Here is a 14,613-nt window from a genome sequence, read left to right as displayed (position 1 = left end):
CTATTGTGAGTGGATTATGGTTGAATTGTTATTTATGATGATTGATTTATAGAAATGGGTTTTTAGGCTGAATTTGATGAGCTTGTGTTGTGTTGAATTTTTATTCTTGCTTGAGAATAGAGTTGTGTTTTATGGTTGTTATTATTCGCGTTGAGAATAGACTCAAATCTCCTAGAACCTGAACATCGGTCACAACAAAAGGGAGTTTTCTCTCAAATCTCTCAGAACTCCATTGACGCGATCCTCACTGAAAATCAGGTAGTTTTCCTCTTGATTTTCCTTGCTCAATTTCTCATATTATCGAGTGAAATGATACTTGGATATTGATTGAAAGTCTGGAAATTTTCGAAATGATTTTATTATTTATTTCAATTTTTTTGGTGAATTTATTTGTAACTGGGATATTTTGTGATTTATTGAAATTTCTTTGTTTCATTTTGACTAATCCCAATTTTTGGAAATTTGTTGATTTGTCATTGATTTTTCTTCAAAATGAGGATGTTTCGAATTTGATTTTTTTTTTTTTCAATTTTTAGGGTTTAGAAGATAGAAGCATAACCAAAAACCCACCAAAGGTGGTCACTTCCACCTCTAATGGTTCAATTTGTGGGTTCGAAACGCTTCTCCACCTCCTTCGTTCTTCTCTCCTTGTCGACACTTTCCAGGTTCGTTCTTTTTCTTTATATTGTATTCAATTTATGGTTTTTTTAATTGATTTGAACTACTCTTGAATTTAGAAAAAAATGCAAACAATTGAGTTCTTTGAACGCCAATGTGCCCACATTTACATAATTAGTTTTGTTGGGTTCAGTTTTATGACAAAGGTGCAGGAATTAAGGCTTTAAGCCCCATAATTCATGTTTTAATCATCCTTTATCTTTTGGTCAGCCCAAGCGAAAAATCAAGCACGGAGAGACGTGGAAGCTGTTGTTCCTGACTCTTTTGAAGGATTCGAGGGTGCCATCAAGCAGGCTTTTGACCATCATTGCGCAGGGCTATGGTGTCATCAAGCAGGCTTTTGAACCATGCTATGCTGGGGTTCCAATGTCATCCATCATTGAGCAAGGCTATGGCGTTGGTGATGTTATTTCTCTGTTGTGGTTCAAGCGTAGGCTTCTGTGTTACTGTACCCAATTTATCGAGGACAATTTATCAATTGATTCATATCTTCATACTCCCACCATCCCAAAAAAGATGTCCACTTTGGGATTTGCGACATAATAACCCAAAGTAGGTTAATTATAATTTGTTTTTTTCTAATTAGCTTCTTTTTCCAATTTTACTTTAATTGTGTTTGCGAATGGTAGAAATTATAAGGTTGAATCATGGTCCTAGCATTATTGGAAGTGTTTGATTGAAACCCTTTAATTTTGTTTGATTGAATTTTTTTTATTGAAACTCTTTAATCTGTCTGATTGAAATTGTGTACTTTGTTGATTTTGATTATTATTTGTACATGGATATTTGTGAATCGTTGAATGCTCTTGAATGTCTTTGAATTTTTAGCTTTTGGGTTACCGGAGTTGATGACATTTTGTGCCCCTGACTTTTCTTTGCATCTATTTGGGTTTGATTCCGTTTTGGTTTTCTTCTGAAAATTTCAATATTTTCCTTTGAAAAAATTGATTGCCGTGGCTAATTTTCAATCCGATGTTTCTGGTGACGAAGTAAGAACATGATATTTGAATAACCAAGACAATTAGTTTATTAGTTCTCTTAATTTTGTTAAATTAATTTTGTTAAAATGATTATCGTTTTTAATATCATTAGTTCTCTTAATTTTGTTAAATTTATAAATTGTTGCTGCCTCAAAAATAGTAAATACTCCCTCCATTCCTTTTTGTTCTTCCCGTTTCTATTTCGGGCGTTCCTATATGTTATTCCCATTTCCTTTTTTGGACATACCTTTTTACCATAAAATTCCCCACCAACCCTTATTTAATTCATTCACATTTCCCTATTCACTCACCCAACTCCACTTTTATAATTTTTTATTACTTTATTAAAAATATCTTCTCTTTCCTTCATTTCTTTATTACTTTCCTTTACTAATTTATTACTTTCTCTTACATTCAATCATTACTTTTACACCCAATCATTACAATATTCCATTTTCTTAATTTCCACACCATTTCCCAAATGGGAAGAACATAAAGGAACAGAGGGAGTAGTAAGTTATAATTATTTATTTTAGTAAAGTTAAAATTAAACTATCTTTTGGTAAATAATGAAGGAATTTTGAAGGTGGTTGATTTTGGTTAGGCAAACTTCTGCAGTAACAAACATAGGCAACCACTAACTAGCCGTGTTGTAACTATGTGGTATCGTTCTCCTGAACTTCTACTGGGGGCAACAGATTATAGACCGTCTGTTGATCTATGGAGTGTTGGTTGTGTATTTGCAGAAGTTCTTCTTGGATAGCCTCTCCTTCAAGGGAGAACCGAGGTGATTACTTTTTCCGAGCTTATGGCTTTCCACTACCCAATTTCATCATTTTTTAAGAAGTGACATTTTTAGAACAGTTTTCTGATTGCTGATTTTCAAGCCAAACCTTGAGCAAAGTTGTCTTGCACTCTTACTTGATAAACAGGTTAAACAACTGCAGAAAATTTTTAAGCTATGTGGTTCCCCACCTGATGACTACTGGAAGAAATCTAAACTTCCTCATGCCACACTTTTTAAGCCACAACATCGTTACGAGAGTTCTCTAGTGGTTAGCTGTAAAGATATGCCCGAAATTGCAGTGGAACTTATTGAAACTTTACTCTCGGTGGAGCCATACAAGCATGGTAATGCTTCTTCTGCTCTATGTCCTGATGTATTAGGAGTACATAGTTTGATTCAAATTCATCCATTTCAAATATTTCCTTCCCTTTTTAGTTTAATGTTTATGACAATGTCACTTAATCTCTTATAATCTTAAATAAACTAATTCAATTTCTTGGAATCCAATGTAGCCATTGAACTTCACTGCGGTGAGGTGAAAATTTTATTTTTTATATGCAAAATGTTTTTATTTCATGTTGTTCTTTCCATGTTATTGTTTGTTGACTATAATTGTCTCGATTTGAGCAGTTGAAACTGATATGTGTAACATGATTTTTCCATTGACTTCTTATTTCTTAATACTCCCTTCATTTTAGAAGTAGGGTCTTCTAAAGCTATGCCTGCAAATTAAGACATTAGTTGTATTAGTATTGACAAATTATATTGTGTTGGTAATTTGTAAATCAGATTTTAAATTGCCAAGTACTAGCACATTGACATTTTAGTGACATATTTTATGAAACATAATAAGCAAGTCAAGTAGACAAATAACATGGAATGGAGTAGTATGTTCAATCTCTGGTGGAAATGGGGACCTCCCTTAGTTAATCCTTATATTTGGTTTGATGTAATTGTGGCAGTTGTTTTTGACATTTTAATCGTCCTAAAGGTAGGCAATTTGGTTTTGCTGCGTGTAATTCTACCTGTTCAAATTTAATTGCTACTCAAGTCATGTATTACATGATGCAGGCAAATGAGGATTGCAATTGTTATAGCTATGATCTTAGACACCTGACTCAAGCCAAGTGTGTTCACTAAGTTCACATCTCTGCTGTGTATCTTTTTGGCACTCTTTTAAGATGTATAATTGTCTAGCATGGATATCTTTTGGTCTTATTGTCAGTATTTCAGCAGCAAATATTAGGAGATGAAACTAATGTAAAATGTTTACTACTTTGTATTATTATTTACATTTCTTAAATAAATAGATTTTTGATTGATGCAATCGTTGTGATTAGTTAAATATGAACTTAGATTGCAAAATTGACCTATAGTATGACCTTAATGTTTTTAAATATGAACTTTGCGAATACTTTCTTGCCTAATATTTGTTGGGATTAGTTGTAATAATAAAATTTTAAGTTTTTTTTAATGTAATTTCGCACGCATCGCGTGCATATAACACTAGTTTTGAATATACGAGATTCATTTGGTCTACCATTCAAGTTTTAGTTGAAAATTACCATGAATATCACTATAAAGAATGTAGCATCCAAATTACGCTCTCATTCTTTTTTCTTTTGAGAATTTCTCTCAAAACAAGTTACCAAACGATCGAGGATTTGCAGTTCTATTATCCGAATGCAATAAAATTGAAGATGCACAATTATATGCACTATACTCTACAAATGAAAAAACAAAGAATAAACATTTATCATACTTTAATAACTTTGAAAACAAGCAATCCATGCGATTTCTAGGCTATTAATTAAACGTTTTATTCAAGTCAATTTGAGTGTCCTATTTGAACAAAACGAATCAAAGACCCTCAAAATCTCTAAGTCGTAAGCATACTTTGGCTTGTTTTTAATGCTTTATGATTTTAGATAAGCAAAAATCATTTACTAATAGTTCCAAACTACTGTTGGTCAATAAGCTAATGCCATAAGTTATATCCTTTGCCACAATATATACCCATATTGCTTGAGTTACAACCACAATCAACGTGTTCCTTTGGGATACCTTACTAGCTAGGTTTACTAAAGTTGCACTTTGCTTTGGCGTAAACCTACTACCTTAGGTTCGAAGATTTCTGTAAGTGCTTGATTTGGGAGGCAATTTTAAACTCGATATTTCTTTAGAACTTAGTTGTTTCTATGTTTGTTTTATTATTAATTGAACTAACAAGCATAATCAAAACATAAAATAACAATCTCATGCATAATATATATAAGAAATATATTAAAGCATAAGAAGTGTGATCTAGTATGGCCTCCTTGACTTGGTTTAGAAGTCTCTAATCTTAAACTTCATCTTGTTAGCTTGGCACCGTCTTGAATTCCATTCAAAATGCTAACTAATACTAGAATGTTTAAATACAAACTAGAAGTAGTTGAGATAACTAATCTAATTATTATTACAAAATACTACATGGTACGCAGACCATATTTAAAAATTACATTCAAAGATAGAACTGTCGCAAACCGTATTTTCTATCCTAGTTGGGCCATACTAGTCACCTGCAAGCCTGCAATGTAATTATATACGAAGTATAATATACATTCACCCATTCGTACTCCTAAGGCGAATGTCCCAAGCAAGCTTACACAAATTAACATGATTAATTAAAATCACGTTATCATGTACACACGCTTTAAAAAAGTTAATCAATTCCAAATTATTAACCTTAATTATGTTCTAATCAAATATTTATTTAATTAAAAGTGATCTTCCTACACAAAATTAATTACAAATAATTAATTTCTAATTTTCTTTAAAATAACTCCCACTTAAACCTATATTATCTTGAGCTTTTAATTTTAAACATTAAACTTACGGCCCAACCCAAATAAAACAAAATAAAATATCAAAAAGCCCAAGTCGTTAGTCATTACATGCAACCACATGCCCAAATGAACCGCAAGTTGTGCGGGCCTTTGCGCCGCCATGCCATGATCGTAGTACGAGTCATCGAGCCTAGTACTGCTCGACATCAATAATCCAACATCAAATCAAATATCCATAATTTGGTGTTCATAACCAATCCCAAAATAATTTAAATCACCAATCATAATAATTAATCACAATTTAGAAACGATAATTTAAATAGAGATAGATTAGTAAGAAGATAAATCACAGCGGCCGGCTAATTAGCACGACAAAGGTGGCTAGGGGCGGACGGACAATCGGGCCGGGCATGAGAGAGGGAGCAAGTCGAGGCGCAGTGCTGGCTGCGGGCCGCGTGTGCTTGTGTTGCTGCTTCTATATGAGGCAATGCGCACACGCGGGAGGGACTGGCAGCGCTGGTTGAGAGCGTACACGAGCACGTCAGGAGAGGCGAGGCAACAGGCTGGCGAGTTGCTGGCCTGTTGTTGCCTTGGTGCTCGCGGCAGGAAGGGAAGAGAGAGAGAGAGAGAGAGAGAGAGAGAGAGAGAGAGAGAGAGAGAGAGAGAGAGAGAGAGAGAGAGAGTTTGAGGGTTAATGAAATTAATGTGTGGGATCAAGGGGTATGTGTAGGTTTTGAATCCTTAATGGGCTAGATTAAATCAATAATGGGCTTGCTTTATTTGTTTGGGCTAGTAATTGGAATTGGATTGGGCTAGAATGTTTTAAAAATATTTTTGATGATTTAAAACCCAATTTAATTCCCTAAAAATAAAAATCGTTTTCTCTCAAATTAAAAATAATAATATTTTTTTTGGCAAGCAAGCAACAAAAAGTGGGTCATACACCCTAATCAGGTCAGAACCCTGAGAAGTCAACACACTAAGCCAAAACAACAAGGGCAACTCACAAAGAGTTAAACCACTCCTGATCTACAATACTAGTCTTCTTACAAATTTGATTTTGAATTCTATGCTTTGTGTTGAACTGAACATTCTGAACTACACTCTGCTTAGAAGGACCATGAAGATCCCAACCAACTGTATTCCTTGGTCTCCACACTTGATAAACCAGACCAGCTAAGGCAGCTATCACCACCCTACACCTGAAACCCTTTTTGCAGTGCCTGCCTACCCACTGGAGCATCTGAAACATATTGTCACTGGTTTGGTGGAAGCCTAACCACTGCATGACTAGTTGCAAAAACTCCTTACTGAACTTGCACTCAAAAAAGAGATGGGTACTAGTTTCAAACCCATTGCCACAGATGGCACAAGTATTGCTGTCAGCAATACCAATTCTGAATAACATAGCTCTGGTTTTTAGCCTATCCAAAAGAGCTAGCCACAGGGTAAACCTGTGTTTTGGAATAGTGAGCCTATTCCAAATAAATCTGTACCAAGGCACACTTGGTTTTAGATCACATAAACCCTTGTAAGTCTCCTTAATGGAGTAAGAGGGAGCTTCAAGCCATTGGGTTGACTGCAATGCATCAGTGATGGCATTCTTGACCTTGCAGATGTACTTAACCGCCCAGCTAGAAGCAAGAGAGGAAACAAACTGCTGCCAACACTTATCTTTGACATATAAGGTGTGAACCCACCTTACCCATAAATTATCCTCCTTTTGACTGATGGTCCAGGCAACCTTCCCTATAGTAGCTCAGTTCCACAAAGAGATGTTTCTGAAGCCCAAGCCACCCTGATCCTTAGAATTACACAGGTGATCCCACCCCACACTACCTGGTCTGCAATCATCATACACTCCATACCACAGAATAGACCTACATATGGCAGTGTTGTTTTTTGAGTAATCACTTTAGGAATAATAAAAATTTGGCCCCAATATACACATATGCTCATAAGAACAAAGTTAACTAGTTGCATCCTTCCTGCAAAAGGACAGGTTCCTAGTACTCTACACTTTGATATTTTTCACCATTTTCTCAATCAGTAAGCTATATTCTCCAGCATGTAACTTTTTGGAGCTAATAGATACTCCAAGGTATCTGAAGGGGAGCTCCTCCAATTCGAAGCTAGACATACATTGATATTGGACTTTGTTGCATCATCCATTCCACTGCAGTAAATGGAAGACTTCTCATGGTTAACTTGGAGACCAGTAGCTTTGGAGAAGATATCAAACCCCTCCAACATCAGTTGGACAGAGGTAGGATCCTCTCTACAGAACAATAACATATCTTCAACAAAACACAGGTGATTCATCCTCATTGCTCTACACCTGGAATGGAAATGGAAATCATCATGCTGGCACACCAGTTTCATAACCCTAGAGAAATATTCCATGCGTATTGTGAACATGAGGGGAGAGAGAGGATCACCCTGCCTTAATCCCCTTTTAGGGTGAATAAGAGGAGAAAGAACACCATTGATCATGAGAGAGTACTGAGTAGTGGACAAGCAAATCATGATCAACTTAATAAAGTGACCAGGGAAGTTTAACTCAGTCAGTGCTTCTTCAATAAAAGACCCTTCCACTATGTCATAAGCCTTTTTAAGGTCCAACTCCATCAAGCAGCAAGGTTGGGAACCACCCCTGCTGTAATGTTTGATAATGTCTTGGCATATCAAGACATTATGGAGAATAGATCTTCCAGGAACAAAGGCACCTTCAGTGTGAGTAATAATATCAGGAAGGACCTTGCTCAATTTGCTATAGAGAAGTTTAGAGATGAATTTATATAGGACTGTACAACAAGCAATATGTCTGAAGTCCCCAACAGTAGCAGGCACACCCACTTTTGGAACAAGAGTGATGGAGGTAACATTTACCTCTTTAAGGATTCTCCAAGTTCTGATGAAATCCATGATTGCAGAATACACCTCCTTATGAACAATAGACCAACTAGCTTTAAAGAACAGGCTATTAAACCCATATAGCCCAGGAGAATTATTGTTAGGGATGGAATTCATCACTTCCTTAACCTCTTTCTCAGTGAAAGAGCACAATAGTTGCTTCCTGTGGTTCTCACTAAGTCTGTCCCCTTGATAAAAACAATAGACTTCACTACACACATGTTAGCCATTTTAGAACCAAAAAGAGTGTCATAAAAATGTGTAAAAGCCTGCTGCACCTCCCCTTCATTCCTAACCCACACTCCCTCTCCAGTTTGAATAAAGTGATTTTGATTGCATTTCCTCCTTTGCTTAATGCTCTGGTGAAAACCCCTGCTATTCTCACCCCCAAGTTCTAACCATTGAATCTTAGTTGTTTGTTGCAGGAAAGAAAGATAACAATCTTGAGAAACCCTGTAAGCCTCACCATCATTCTTCTCTATGTCAGCTAAGTGCACATCCCCAGGGTGATTGTGCATATCCTCCCGAGCCTGTAAAAATAACATTATGCAACCTTATACTCCCAGCTTCAATGGAACAAAAGCCCATCTTATTCAACTCCCTCATATCATGCTTGATCATTTTCAATTTCTGAGTAACCTGGAACATGGGACAACCATGAACAACTTTCTCCCAATTTGAAGCAACTATGGGAATGAAATTTGCAGATTTGGTCCACATATTATAGAACCTAAATGGTCTTTTCTGATTGGAGCTTGTATAGCTACTGAGAATCATAGGGCAACGATCAAAACTGCCTCCAGATAAGAAAGTAGCCTCAACAACTGGGAACAGGTCTTCCCAAGCAGAATTTGCAAGGACTCTGTCAATTCTAGAGAAAACTCTAGCATTCCCTTCCTGCTTGTTAGTCCAAGTGTACTGCCTACCTACAGTCTTTACTTTAGTAAGATTGCAGAATGCCATGCAATTTCTCATATCCTGTATATTAGAAAGCCTAACTGGAGCACCTACCCTGTCCTCAATGTCCATAAGAGCATTAAAGTCACCCATTATTACCCAAGTAGTAGCCATAGAGCCAGCAATGTCCCTTAACTGATTCCAAAGGGAAACTCTGTCCCTCCTGTCATTGTGACCATAAATGAAAGAAACAAAAAACTGGAGACCAGAAGCCTTATGAGTAACATATCAATGAATCAAATAACTCCCCATAAGAATGATATTCACCTCAAAGCAATCAGAGTCCCATGCAACAATAATCCTCCCATTTTTAACTTAGATTTGTTGTGAAACACCAACCTAGGGACACACTCAGGTATAAAGCTCCCATTTTAGAAGCTTTAGCCCTAGTTTCTAGAAGGCTAAATAGCTTGATTTTGTGAGTAAGAATCATTCTTCTAACTTCTTGTTGTTTAGCTTTTCTATTTAGCCCCCTAACATTCCATACCAGCATATTATACATTGGACTCAGGGGTGGTCAACCCCTTGTCCAATGAAGCAACAACCTCAATCAAGTTGGGTGTGTTCTCTTGTATATCATCCTCACTAGGAAGGCCATGGAATTGGTTCCTAGTCACAATTAGCTGCAGTTGCTGACATCTCAGTCTACTGAACCCATGTTCTTGTGTAAACCCCTCAGGATCAACCATGTTGTGAGTAACCACTGGTTGGGGTTGGACAGAAGTGTCCACCTGAATCTCCTGAGGTTGTGGTACCTTCATTTGTACCCATACTTTCTTGGTTCTGGTATGTTTCTTGTTATGACAAGAAGCTTGAGTGTGACCACACCCTTTACAGCTCACACAGTGGAGTGGAATCCATTCATACTCAACCTACTGATTCATGATTATACCCTTCTCATTCATGAACTGTATAGTGGAGGGAAAATGTTGATCAATATCCACCTTAACTAGAACCTTAACAAATAGCAACTTGTCCCTATGATGAGTAGCTTGATCTACTTTTACTGCCTTATCCACCTGCCCTGCAATTTAAACAAGCTTTTCTCCCCCCAATATTTGACATCCAGTTTAGGGAGTTTAATCTAGATATGAAGTTTCTTGATGGGTTCTTTAGTGATGTTAATCTCTGGGGTCCTAGGCCTGATGATCACATGCTTAGAATAAAAAAATTGGGCATCACCATTGATGACATTAGAGCAGTTCTCCATGGTCATAAAACGAACCATGTATATTCCTTTCCCCACTAGAGATAATTTGTCTACCCCATGCTTACCCCATACCCTCCTTACAAAACCTTTCATAACATTCTGTGGGGGGTTGGCACCCAAAACATAGCAAATAATAGCAGAGCACCAAAATACTATCTCATCTTCAATATCCTCAACATCAATTTGAACAATACCAATAGTATTATTGAAATGAAGTGCAGCATTATCAATATTATCCACTACAGAATCATTATGAAAAGAATTACCAGAATTTCCCCCATTCAAATCGTTCCCCCCAATACTCTGGTTTGGTTGAAAATGGGTTCGTGTATCTCTCCCCTGGCTTAATCCATTAATCCATGTGTTAAATGTGTCTCGCACCTGTGATTGTTGTTGCAAATCACGAAGTGCTGATTTTGGGGTAAGAATCTGCTCCCCAACACAATATTCTCATCTGGGTATGATGGCGATTAGACCAAATCGTCGCCGGAAACCGCCGTCAATTCCTCTTGGGTGGTGTTCTTGGAGGCAGCACGAGTAACCGCCTTGTCTTCTTCGCTTTTGATTTCCCATTAGATTGATTTGCTTCTTCTGAGGTCTGGCCATGGCGTCGAAGGAAGAGGTCACCTCTTCGAAACCTCTGGAGACAAAATCTGAAACATACTAATAAATATTTTTAATTAATAGAATAAATTGAAGTAAATATTAAAATGCAACTCTAATTAATAAAATCTATTAAATTATTTATAAATATAATTAAATATATTTATAATTACTTTAAAATACAGGGTATTACATATATATTCTTGTTATAAACTATACTTTGAATTATGAAACACGAAAATACCGAAATAAGATTAGAACGAGTTAATCTCTGTCCTTAGGATAATATTACCCCCCACTATATTGTTGATGTGATTCTAAGCTAATCTACCCCCAAGATTCCCTAATAATACAAACGGATTACAACAAGATCATTTCATTCTCATGAACATGTGTTTTGTGAGAAATATGAGAAAAACCGTGATTAATATCAACTTTTTGCCTTATATTAAATAGGAAAACAATATGGCAGTTACCAAATAACCGCCATTGATATTATCCTATTAAGATAAATAACTAATTAATATTTTAATAATCAAAATATTAATAACCAGAAAATATTAATGGTTAATTAAATTTTTAAATAAACCATGCGCGTGCTAAGTCTTGATTAATAATATACAACCATATTACCAATCCAATATTAGCACACCAAGCCTAATGCCCCACTTGGGCCAATAAATCAAGCCACAACATATTTAATATATGAAGTACATGAATATATTTAAGGATATGCAGAACATCATATTTCTTCCATCTGGGAGAATAATCCGACAATAACAAAGTGAAGACTATTATCTAACAATTCCTAAATCCTATATCGGTCATAATTTTGTTCCTAATTGGATTCTTGTTTTCATACTCTTTTAAATATAGACTGAGGGCTCTTGATTTAATATATGAATTTATATTCCACTGCCTAAAATCAAAATTAAATGAGAACCCGAATCTTTAGACTTGACCATGACTATTATTCTAAGCCAGTAATACCAAGGCGGATATGAACATATTGTGGACTAAATCGGACTAGGGGTGATAATTGGAGTCATATACTCGGTTCTTGTTTGGTTCGGACGCAACTAAGGGAAGACACACATCGTATACATATGTTCCCTAATTATGCTAAATGATTATGTGATCATTTTACTTGGATCATGATCTTCTAGGTTTTTTCCGCAGGGCGATTAGATTTTCCATAACCTAACAATTATCTGACGTTAATGAGGAATTTGGGATTGACTTGTTGATATTAGAGTTGTGTGTTGGAATTTAGTTTAGTTGGCGATTAGGCAAGCTTATTTATAAAGACGTACAAAGAGAGGAGTTGAGGATGAAGCAACCTCAAGAGGAGGAACAACTAAGATTGGGTGTCAGAGATTGTGTCTATGCAAACCATATGGATCAAATTCAATGGAAACCTTATTATCAGTAGTGAATTTACGGACTGAAATTAGATTTTTAATGATTTGAGGTGCTAATAGGACATCACGAAGGGATAGGGGTGGTTTAGGGTGGGGAAGTGTAGTATGACATGTTAGGTTATGACAGCTATAAAACATATATATTTCATGCAGAAAAACCATAAAGCCAGGAATCCAAATTCATTGCAACATAGTCAATTAGCATAATCTAGGATACATACATGTGACGCATGCCTTCCCTAGCTGCTCCCGAACCGAACAAGAACAAGTTTAGGACTCCAAGTGTCGCCCCTCCGTAGATAGTCCACAACACGTTTGGATCCGCCTTAGATTCAATTAACTAGAATATTATCTAAGGTTTTATGTTATTCGAAAGCTTAATTATTTAGACAAATTGTTAAGTTAGTTTAAACTTAAAACTATATGAATACTTATGATTATTGTAAAATATAAATTGTGATTATGTATCACCTATGTATAGGGAGGAAATATCGGACTTAGATATCCACTAGGATTCAATTTACTAATTCGATTAGAATCCTAGTTAAATTAATCCTTTTGAATTAAGTGTTTAATAAAAAAACTAACTCTTGTGGATTTAGGAAAACCATTAATCGAACAATCCTAAGCGTCTAAGGATTCGTAGCACCGCACGAACACACACACACATACACACGCAGCCCACGAAGGGGTGCGCTGTGCGCGGCTCGGCCCAGCAGCGCTGGCAGCACGCGACCCATTGCTGGGCGCTGCTGCTGGCCTGCCTTGCTATGCTCGGCTGGGCCTGGCCTTGCTCCGTACTCGGCTGGGCCTGGCCTTGCTCCGTGCTCGGCTGGGCCTGCCTTGCTTGGTTGGGCTCGCTGCTGCTGCTTGCTCGCTGCGCGGGCTTTCGCTAGGCGCGGGCCTGGCTTCGTGCTGGGCCTTGCGTCTAACAAGCTCGTCCGATGATTATTTCGTACGTCGCGCTTCCGATTCGTTTTCCGATTCCGGAATTCATTTCCGATTCGAACAATATTTAATATTTCCGATTCAGGAATTTATTTCCGTTTCGAACAAATATTTAATATTTCCTATTCCGATAATATTTTCGATTCCGGCAATATTTCCATTTCCGGCAATATTTCCGATTCCGGCAATATTTCCATTTCCAATAATATTTTCCGATACGGACCATGTTTCCGTTTCCGGCAACATCTACGACTTGGATAATATTTATATTTCCGATACGATCCATATTTCCGTTTCCGGAAATATCATCGTTTCCGGAGTATTCATATTTTTCCTTTTGACGATTTCAACTCCCACTAGAACCGAGATCCGTCGATTCTGAATATTCATAAATGGAGTATTTAATTCACTTAAATACTTGATCCGTTCACGTACTATTTGTGTGACCCTACGGGTTCAGTCAAGAGTAAGCTGTGGATTAATATTATTAATTCCACTCGAACTAAAGCGGCCTCTATCTAGCATTCAACTCACTTGATCTCACTGAATTATTAACTTGTATAATTAATTAATATTGAACCGCATTTATTAGACTTAGCATTCAATGCATACTTGGACCAAGGGCATTATTTCCTTCAGTCTCCCACTTGTCCTTAGGGATAAGTGTGCATTGCCTAATTCCTTTGTCGCTTGATGCTTGCACATGAACATAAGGTAAGAGTAGTCATCCTTATTATGTACAGAGGTATTTCTCGGTTTCAGAGTTCAACTGATCAAATAAACAGATAATCATAGTCTATGATTCATTTGTGCACGACCATGCATTTTACAGTTTCTAGCTCTCCGAGCGGCCTTGTATAACTTTCAGCATCTCATCCCGATTTATGGGAGGACAATCCCAATCTTGTGATCTTGAGGTTAGACTTCGTTTGATAGGTGATTACCCGAGCATTGCGGTTATAGCCTCCTTTTATGGTGCGACGGTTGACAACGTCAAAGTTACCAGTTCTCAAACAAGTAATCTTAAATCACTCAGGTATTGAGGATTAATGTCTAATAATGTAATGAAATTTACTTATGACGGATTTTCATCTCTTACAGTAAAGTTTCATAGGTCTGTCCGATACTAGTCTTCTCAAAGTAAGTATCTATGCAAATGATTATGACATTGCCATGTTCACATAGTTCAAGAAACAGAACTACTAGTCATCTTGCATTCTAGTCGTCTAGAGTTTTCTATGCGTCCACCTTTATAGAAAACTCCGATCAAGGACCATTTTCAACTTTT

This window comes from Spinacia oleracea, chromosome 6 (genome assembly GCF_020520425.1).
Source record: "Spinacia oleracea cultivar Varoflay chromosome 6, BTI_SOV_V1, whole genome shotgun sequence".
NCBI lineage: Eukaryota > Viridiplantae > Streptophyta > Magnoliopsida > Caryophyllales > Amaranthaceae > Spinacia > Spinacia oleracea.
The sequence above is the reverse complement of the archived record's forward strand: the minus strand, read 5'-3'. Positions refer to the sequence as shown.